This window comes from Aquila chrysaetos, chromosome 13, assembly GCF_900496995.4.
Source record: "Aquila chrysaetos chrysaetos chromosome 13, bAquChr1.4, whole genome shotgun sequence".
Lineage (NCBI taxonomy): Eukaryota > Metazoa > Chordata > Aves > Accipitriformes > Accipitridae > Aquila > Aquila chrysaetos.
The window spans coordinates 17,739,994-17,749,611 of NC_044016.1; the positions used below are offsets into that span (position 1 = coordinate 17,739,994).

At 37.9% G+C, this 9,618-nt stretch overlaps 1 protein-coding gene across 2 annotated transcripts in view; it reads right to left on the reverse strand.

Moving 5' to 3' along the window:
* The window catches only part of PPP1CB (protein phosphatase 1 catalytic subunit beta), a 30,141-nt gene that overhangs the window by 17,076 nt on the left and 3,447 nt on the right, over window positions 1–9,618 (reverse strand). Inside the window, exon 1 of one of the 2 annotated variants that reach the window (XM_030036167.2) lies at window positions 114–1,152. The exons of the other annotated variant lie outside the window; for it this stretch is intronic. The gene's annotated coding sequence lies outside the window, so the exon portion shown is untranslated. Of the gene's footprint in view, window positions 1–113; window positions 1,153–9,618 lie in introns of those variants that run through there. 2 annotated transcript variants of the gene reach the window in all.

Below are 9,618 nucleotides of genomic sequence, written 5' to 3' on the forward strand. Positions count from 1 at the left end.
TTAACAATTGAAGGTAACTATCACACAGATACACAGCAATAGGTAAGTGCAAATGAGCTGTATTTGAAATCTACATTTGACAAAAAGCCAGCAGCACATTCCAATATACTTACCAAATGTGTTGGAATTATGTATTCCAACGAATTCCAAAGTTAATCTCTGATACTGTGGTAACCTGTGCTTAAAAGTCTGTATGCAATCCTGTTAAATCAGACCCTCAGAAGAGAACAATTCAAGCCTTGCTTTCATCCACATTTGGATAAATAGCAACTTCAAAAAATTACTTCTGTTAAATTAACAATCCCATTATGCTAGAGTATTCACAACAGGCAAAAAAATCCTGAGAATCAAAATCCTGAAAACACTTTCACATTAGCACAAAATAAACTTCTTTAAGACTGTTGAGTTCAACAGTGCTAGCTAAATACAAAGAAAAAACTACAAGCATGTTTACACGTTTGGCAGCTGAAATTATTAGGTACATCACACTAAAAACTATGAAAGTTTGATGAAATCTTCATAATGGCTCTTGAGTTATTGGAACCTTTACATCCAAAGACATTCTAATTAGAATGAAACTGAATTCCTAAACCAGTAAGTCAGGTACTCAGACCTATATTTAGCACTAAGTTTTCAAAAACATTCACATGTCATTGCACTCCAACCAACATCCTCTGGCAAATTTATCTGCAGCTGCTTCTTTCCACAAATTCCACTATATGATTCCTCTGTCAGACAGAGGCTTTAATGTGTCTTTAATGAAGCAGCAAAATAGAACAAATGTGTCTGCACTTTGGCTGATCCAGTTCAGTCCTGCACCTCAGCATAAACCAAACTTCAGAGTTCAAACTAATAAGCCAGGATATATCAGTGTCTACAGCAGGTGAACATCCTGTTCTGCCATCTGCTTTAGATGGAAGCAACATTCAGCATTAAACCACAGTAGTACCTACAAGAGAAGGTGGTACAAAACTTTTGCAGTTCAAATCCAAATGCTTTCAAACTCAAACATAAGACATTACTTTACAAAAATGTTAGCTGCAACTTCAGGAAGTCTAATAAGATAGATTTGTGAACAGAATAGCAAAAACTAGTTCTTCACACATAAAATGAGTTCCTGGCTTGCCTGCTTCCCCCCTCCAAAACAGAAAAGTAATCTTGCACCTTTTTAAAAAAAAAAAAAAATAAATTAAAATAACCTCCCTTTTCCTTTTATTTCCACTTAGCTCCTAGAAAACATACTTTACAGAGGAGATCAGTATCATTATCTACATTGTACAACGGGGAAAAAAGGATATGAGGGGAAACAGTTTGTCCTAGGTCACCTAGTACTACAGTCCAAAGTGTCAAGCTCAAAAAGCTCTGCTCTGGTTATCACTGCATACTTCTCCTAGTGTAACTGCACATCTAACCATTCCAACACTGGTGTTAATAAACACCAGACACACTTGTTAAACTGAAGTTAGGAAGCAGCCACAGGAACATGTGACAAGGCAGAAATGAAGAATGGTTTTCTCAAGCAGGTAAGAGGTGTGAAACTAGATCGTGGGACAGCCAGTTTGAGTGCCAAAATAGCAGGAGGGCTAGTCTATCTGCAACAAGGATACACTGGAAATACTTCACTCATTAGAATCCCACAAGAACAAGGCTGTGGCATACAGGACTTCTTCCAGTTAAACTCTGAATCAGTACCAGGTGATATTTACCATATGGCAAGTCACACTCCTTTTGCTAATTAAGATTTCAACTATACTTGAGAAAGCAAACAGCTCTTTAGTAACACTTTTGTTATTCTTCATGCATTAAGATGTTGGCTTACATATTAAAAGAATACAAAGGCAGATATTAGACACTATCAAGGTGACTAGAAAACAATAAATGCCCACAGGCTTCTATTTCATCATATCTCAAATGTACTAAATGATGCACTTACAGATACATCATCAGCCCCATGGGGATTATTAGCAAAAAATAAAAATCTCAGGCTTGACAGCTTTGCACAGGACTTGACTATCCAATTTGTGAGGTACCAAAATGTTCCAATAAACTCCGCCTTTTCAAACACTTGCATTCTGGTAGCTTATAACGATGCCTTTCAGAGACCAGAAACTCATTTTGATAGGCACAATAAACTGTCACTATACATAAGAAAGCTCCCACCTGAAAGAACAGAGTCTTAGTATCACAATGGCTATCATTTTATTGAAACAACTGTTATATTTTAAACGTATGGCTTACAACATCAAGGTCACACCAAAGGAGCATGCAGCACAACTAGCTTTTCAGTCTCATTTTCCTCTCTACAAACTGTGCATTCTTTTAACCTGTTTTGATAAGCAATTAAATTCTCCTGTGTATTTAGCTACTTTCATAATGTTTTGCAACACCAGAATTAAGTCATGTCACTTCTTGGTTTTAGTCTATGTGAAGTAACTGCACACTTTTTACATCCACTCTAGTTTCGGAACTCAAACCCAGGAAAGCCCACCATACACAACATTAATGTTACCAGAAGTAGTGCCAGACCAAGCACAGAGGCCAAAATTGAGACAGCAGTTCAAGAAGGGCACTTATAATACTTAAAATAACTTCAAGCCAATCAATATTTCTTAGCACACCAGCCTTTAGCTCCCTTTGAAACTCACATGGAGGTTTAAACTTGGAACAATTGCTTTATAGGATTGAGGCTTTAAGCACTGCTGGATTTTGGCACTAGAAGACACAATGAACATGCAGCTCCTGACTTCAAAATTAACTGCCTGCCATAGTCAGTGCATCCAGTGTCTTGATGTTGGTTCTTCACTCATTACAGTAGAGCCTTAAATGTTGCAAGCCCTTAACAAACAAACCAACAGGGCAGTAACTTCTTATCACACTTTGGATTCTCCAGATAAGAGAAGTTTCTACAACTATGGTAAGTATGTCACTCTCAGAAGAGGAGACAACACACACCTAATGACTGCAGTTACTTCCAGCCCTTGGGAAGGGTATAAATCTGGGTCACTGCATCTTTGCAAAGGCACTCTCCACCCTCCATCCAAACAGTCAGCAGCTCTGCATAGGAAATGTGTAAGCTCAGTTTCATTTGAAGAAGTACAAAGCCTGGGGTTTCATGAGGAATAATGGTCAATAATATAGTTAAGAGAAGAAGTTTTCTCCCACAACCCCCTGATCATCAGTAAGGGTACTACATATTGAAAAAATGAGAAGCTACTGTGACCCTGGAAGCCTCAGCACTTTAGTGAATTCACAAAGGCACTGAAAGGTTCGCCAAGTCGTCACCTGGAACAACTGTGCCACAGCTGTGCTATGTACAAGTACACAAGCAAGACAAAGCATATCTTTCACCACCTTACACTACAACTAGAATTTTGTTCAAGTTTCCTTGACTCAGCTGAGCACCGTATGGATTGTAAACATGAGCCTCTCTCACCACATTTAGTTTTTCAAAAGCCAAATCCTCAAGAACAGATTTAAAAAGAGGTTATGAGAATGAGATCAAGAGTGTAAGTGATGTTTTTCAAACTCATTTATGAATTACTATAGCTAACCATTCTTAAAACATGCAAGTCATAGCTGCATGCATTGTAAAATCTGTAGCTCAGAAAAAGCCTTTAACAGCATTGGGAAAACCCATCATTTTTAATGGTTGTCATTTACCCAGAGCAGAAACAGCATCTCAACATTAGACGTAAATGAATTCTCTTTAATCTAAGACGCAGATGCTGTAAACAAGCTTTGTTTTACATAAAAGTCTTCAGTAGGGATAGCAATTCCTGTTGTAATACACAATCCCACGTGCATAGCGCTATGCCAGAACAAGCCTGTGCTGCAAGGAGCTTAAAGCAGAGTTACATAGCAGGGAATAAAGAGAATTAAAAGCAAGTACATGCATTGTACTGTCAGGCTATTATTTTAGCACAATAGATCCTATAGTAATCCAAAAGCTGCTCTAATCAATATTAAAATGGCCTCTGCATCTACACCACCTTTGATAAGCAACCTTAGCAAGTGTAGTAACAGCAATTGGTAATCCAAGACATGAGTTGCACAGTGGCAGGAATGAAAAACTTCAGCAAAAATAGTAATTTTTTTTTTTTTTTAATCCCTCCAAATTCATGCCAGACAGTAGCAGATTATATAAGGCAATACTGGAGAGGAAGAAAATAAATAACACTAAGGAAAGTGGGTCAAGAACTGGCTGTTCGAAGTTCTATGAGCACCACTTTTTGCCGTATTTTTTCATAAAATGGAGAAAATACATTTAACCTATTCTGTCACACTGTTTCGGGTGTGCCTCTCACTCTGTGCTGCTCGTTTTGTGGCATCACTTACAGAAGTTTCTTCAATTACCAAGTCAGCTGTGGTATGCACAGCTGTCCTAAGCATTTATACTGTGTTCTCCAATACCACACATGTCCTGTTTACTGGACAAAACACACACAGTTTTAGCATAACATTAAAACCCAGTCAGACTTCTAAGTCTCTCAAAAAATTGGGCCAGCACTATTGCTAAGAAGCAGCCTCCTTCTTTCCCTACACTCTGCTTTTTTTGCAGGCATATGCATTTATGTGGCCACACAATAAACTGCATCAGTGAACTAATCTTTTCTTTCTAATACAAAGACATGACAAAACAAAAATGTAATCTAGACAGTTCCCCAAGCTGGAGAATACATTCACTGTGAACTTGGGCTAGGACTAGTGAAGGAATAAGCAGCTGGTTCTGCTTCTATTCACAGCAGCTCCAGCCAAGCTTATTTCTGAAATTATGGCTTTAAAGATCTATTTTGCCAGAGTATGTATATATATATAAAAAAAAAAATTCACAAACTACAACACAAGACTGCAAGCATGCAATTTTACAAATTGCACACAAGCAACTCCCACAAGCTTACACTCCCTGCTCACATTCTGTGGAAAGTTTGGTTATTGGTGATTAAAAACTACAACATTTAATTTTTTATTTCTTGTACTTCAAAGTACTTTGGAGTATTTGATGAATCCTGAACAACCTCTCAATAGTAGGAGCAGTATGGATTTGGAAGCCAAAGGTGGCATTACCTATGACTTGGGAAAAAAACAAACAGTCCTTATACTGATTTTGGAAACATGTTCTGAATTTATCTGCTCTCAGCATTTTTAAAATCCAAGTTCTATATTTTCACAGTTTTAAGTCAGGAATCTGACATTGGATTTTAGAAGCGTCTTTCATTTTGGAAAGCAAAACTTCTACTTCCTCAAAATATTTTCCGTTATTTAAATTGTTCAGCTGTCATCCAGAAGCAGCCACTCCCTATCTTGCAGCAAAACATTGAGAGTTAAGCCAGCAATACAGGTTTTCAAACTTTCAGAATTACTGTAACAGAACTAAGCTTAGAATGGTTTTCATTCATGTGTTACACTGATGGACAACAACAATGTAAATAAAGCCCTGACAGAGCTTTGCTCCATTCAGTAAGAAGCATACTGCTGAATATACAGCTCCCCTCCATGGTGTATGCAGCAAAGCCCTGTACCTTTCCTAGGGTACATGAACCAAACTTCACCCTAAAAATAGAAGAATCAGCCTTCTAGGGAGTTTGTTCCTGAAGAACTGTGCTTTTATATCCAAGTTATCTTAAAATCTTAATAAATTTCCCTTCACTGGATGCCCTTGATATTACGTATTTTGCTAAAGAACACAGCGGTTGCCTGTAAGCTCATTTTAGCAGGACTTATTTAACATCAAACACAAATTCACAGCAGAGTAAGAGACTGCTCAAGCCTTTAATTTCTAACCAGGAAAATAACCAAACAATGAAGTCATGTTCTTCTACCCAAACTTGCATTTACATTCCTAAACTATATACTATGCAGCAGAATTAATGCTCTTCGAGAAGGATTTTCATTAGAAACTAATATGTAAAGTTGCTTCAGGGGATACCCAAATAAGGCCATGAAAACACGCAAGTGTCCCTACATCAACCTTCACCCATATTTGCTTTTCATGGACCACCTGCTTCATTACACAAAGGTTCCATAAACTGACAGTCTCAGTCATTCTGTACCATGCACAGTTCCAAGAATTGCTGAATTCGAGGTTGAAGGACAAAGATCACATTAGTTACTCCATTCTGTAAGTAAAATGTGTAACCCTAATGTTTGTTACACTTGAACCTAAAACTCATGCAACTAGCAAAGCATAAGGTAGAAGCCTCTCACTATGCTGTATTATGTATTAAGTGGTAGCAATTCCTGTTCTAGTCCACTTGGAAGGCTAACCTAGCATAAAAGTCTCATGAAACAATGAATTTCAGCTTCCTTCTCAAAGTTTGACTTACTTTTCCTCTAAAGCAGTGCTAATGAAATGCCTAAAATTCGAGGAAGGCAGAGGCAGATTACAAAGTTACTTCATAACTCCTGAGAAGTACCAAGGAAAGAAGTTAAGTTGTAATACAAAAGGATTTTAACATGACTTCTGCACGGCTTCAATTTCTCAGGTATTTAACTAATATGGTTATGTGGGATATACACACAAAAGCTTTGTATCAAGCCTGGTGTTAAGAAACCACAAAACACACAGAAGATGGTGCTGTGAAACTAAGATGACCTAGCCTATGTACTAAGACAAATCACACAACATTAAGAGAAGGCAGTAAACAGGTTCATTTCTATGTACAAATTATGGACCAGATACATACCACACTAGAGGCACCTCAGGTTGTAGTTAAGAGTAGATTCCCCTATACACACACCCACCCCCTTCACCAAGCACAGCATCTGACCTTACTGAGTAATAGCCAAACATAGCATGCTTGACTTCACAGTGCTAAGCCACATATTGTGGTGGAATTTTTTTTTAAAAAGTTACATACCTACATTTGGTGGTCACTAATGAGCATTTAATTGCAACTATCAAGTATTAAAAATCCTCTTATATACATTAAACAAATGTTTTTCTCCTTTTATGCTGTAATTTAGCTGTACTGTGAGCAAGACACTGAATGACTCAAGTAAAAACTGTGCTGCAGAATATCTAAATGAAACAGTTATTGAAACACATAGCCTTCAAGTGGCAAAATAGCCAGACAGAATAAAGGAACACCACCACACATTGCCTGACACTGGGCTCTTGGCCTTCAGTGCAATTTTTCAAGCCAACTATCCCATTTGTCATGCACTTATAAAGCTAAAGATGAACTGGCTGATATCTACACTGCTGTACAAACCCAGACACATAGTTCTTCTTTCCATCCCTTCTCCCTGTTTAATACAATACCTACCCTCCTAGAAACATAGGAAAACTGCCTATTTTCTTCCTCTCTCTAAAGACTATTTAAAAAATACATCCTTTGCAAGAAATTCCTTATTACGTTCTCCTTGTTTATTTTTTTAATAGCAGATTATCCAGTGATTTCACACCAAACCAGGTAATAACCCTTGTTTATTCAAGGTTCACCTTCATGGTTTGTTTATATTGTTCTTCAACAGATCACCAAGGTCTATTTTTCTTCTCTACTACTCCCTCTCTTTCTCAGTTATCAGTTACAGAGCCTGTGGAACCGCAAGCACTACCACTGTATTGTACCACACCATCATGCTGGCTGGATATGTTAATTAGTTAAGACACTAACCAAACAATAAATACATTATTGACCATAATACATTAGGCCAGTAGCTCTACAGCATTTAAAACTAATAAGGAAAATAACAATTATTTCATAAGCATTTAAAAATCCAACTTCCATTTGAAAAACTGAATAATACTCAAATTTCTATCTTTATCACAACCTGCAAGATCTGTGAAATCAGAAGGAAATGAAGGCTGCAGCTTTCCTAGAAGATATCACATGACATGGTAAGAACACTATGCAACCAGCTTTTATTAAGGCAATCATAAAAATCACACTCTGAGCTGAACATTAAAGCAATAACCATTCTCCACATCTACTGGAAGTTCGACAACTCTCTTCTTGGATAAGTATTTCCAGGCTTTCTTGTGGATCAGTACTATCAGAACTAGTAGTCCTCCTAGACTTCCCAAAACCAAAAATAGTTTTGTTTTAGAGCAGATCCACATTCAGTTCTATCAAATTAATTTAAATTGTTTATTTTAAATAGGTTAGCTAGATTTAGGCAAGCAAGGGGTCTTGCCTAGACAAGGTAAATTTGTTTGTACAGCTATATAAATAAACCTTCTTCACAGAAATCCAGCTTGTATTTAAAGCTACTGTATGTCTAGGTTTCCCCAACTACATCTTTTCTTCCATATGGTAAACTCCTTAGTGTTTACTAAGACAGATACCTATATATTTGAAAGTGCAGAAAGCCCAGTCCAGCTGGGCTGCCTTATAGGCAGAAATTCTAAGAGACATACACCACAGAAACAGGAAGCCCAACACCCAGACAGAAATAGGGCAGTCTTACTTAACACCATCCACAGCACTCCTTACAAGTAAGGTCACACCTATTCCAACATCCTTGCTTTGATATAGAGGGAACTTTTCCACACCTCACCAACATTTCAATTAGCTTAGAGCCTGGCTTAAATGTAAGCCTGATGTATCCATTTAGCTCAGCATTTTTGCAAATTTCAGTGCACTACCCACAGAGGGATACATGGTGTGCCTAGATGGGGCAAAACACAACACAAGTAAGTAGCAATTTCAGCTGCAGAGACTAAGAAGAAAAACTGTGTTGAAAGAAGAAAAACTTCTCTATTCGTCCTGGAGAAGAGAAAGCTCCAGGGAGACCTTATTGCAGCCTTCCAATACTTAAAGGGGGCTTAAAAGAAAGATGGGGACAGACTTTTTAGTACGGCCTGTTGCAATAGGACAAGGGGTAATGGTTTTAAACTAGAAGAGGGTAGATTTAGACTAGATATTGGGAAGAAATTTTTTACAATGAGGGTGGTGAAACACCAGATTGCCCAGAGGTGGTAGATGCCCCATTCCTGGAAACATTCAAGGTCAGGTTGGACAGGGCTCTGAGCACTCAGCCTGATCTATTTGAAGATGTCCCTGCTCATTGCAGGGGGGCTGGACTAGATGACCTTTAAAAGTCCCTTCCAACCCAAACTATTCTACAATTCCATATTCGACATCTGCCACACTCATGGCAGTCTTGTGTGCATACTGCTCTCCTGTCCGCAGCTAGAATGGACTGGGAAAATCTATCCACCAGATGGCATAGCTGGGAAGGTAGGAAGAAAAAAAATCCAACACAATAAAAGTCCGCACACTGAAGCAAAAAATGAGGCTATCATCTTTTTGTGTACCATAGTGCAACTAAGCCTAACCCATGACTAGAATTCTGAATACCAGCACAAGAAGGAAACAGTCTTAAGACTAATTTGGCCTGCTCACCTTTATGGTCACATCTCAGTCCAAAAGTGTTTTAATGAAGCTATGGAATTTTGTGTTTATGTGACCTGTAAATCTTTGCAGATTCACTTATGAGCGATTTCTTTATCAAAAGAAATCTTATAATAAAGCTCAAAGTATCTCCAAGATCAGTCAGGCACACATCTAAGAGCACTAGCATCTCCCTCACTCTTCTAGTAAAGAAATAGGAATTGGAATTTAAGTCTGGAGGTAGAAGAAATAAGAGAAAGCACTGCTACATTCAGAGTTTATG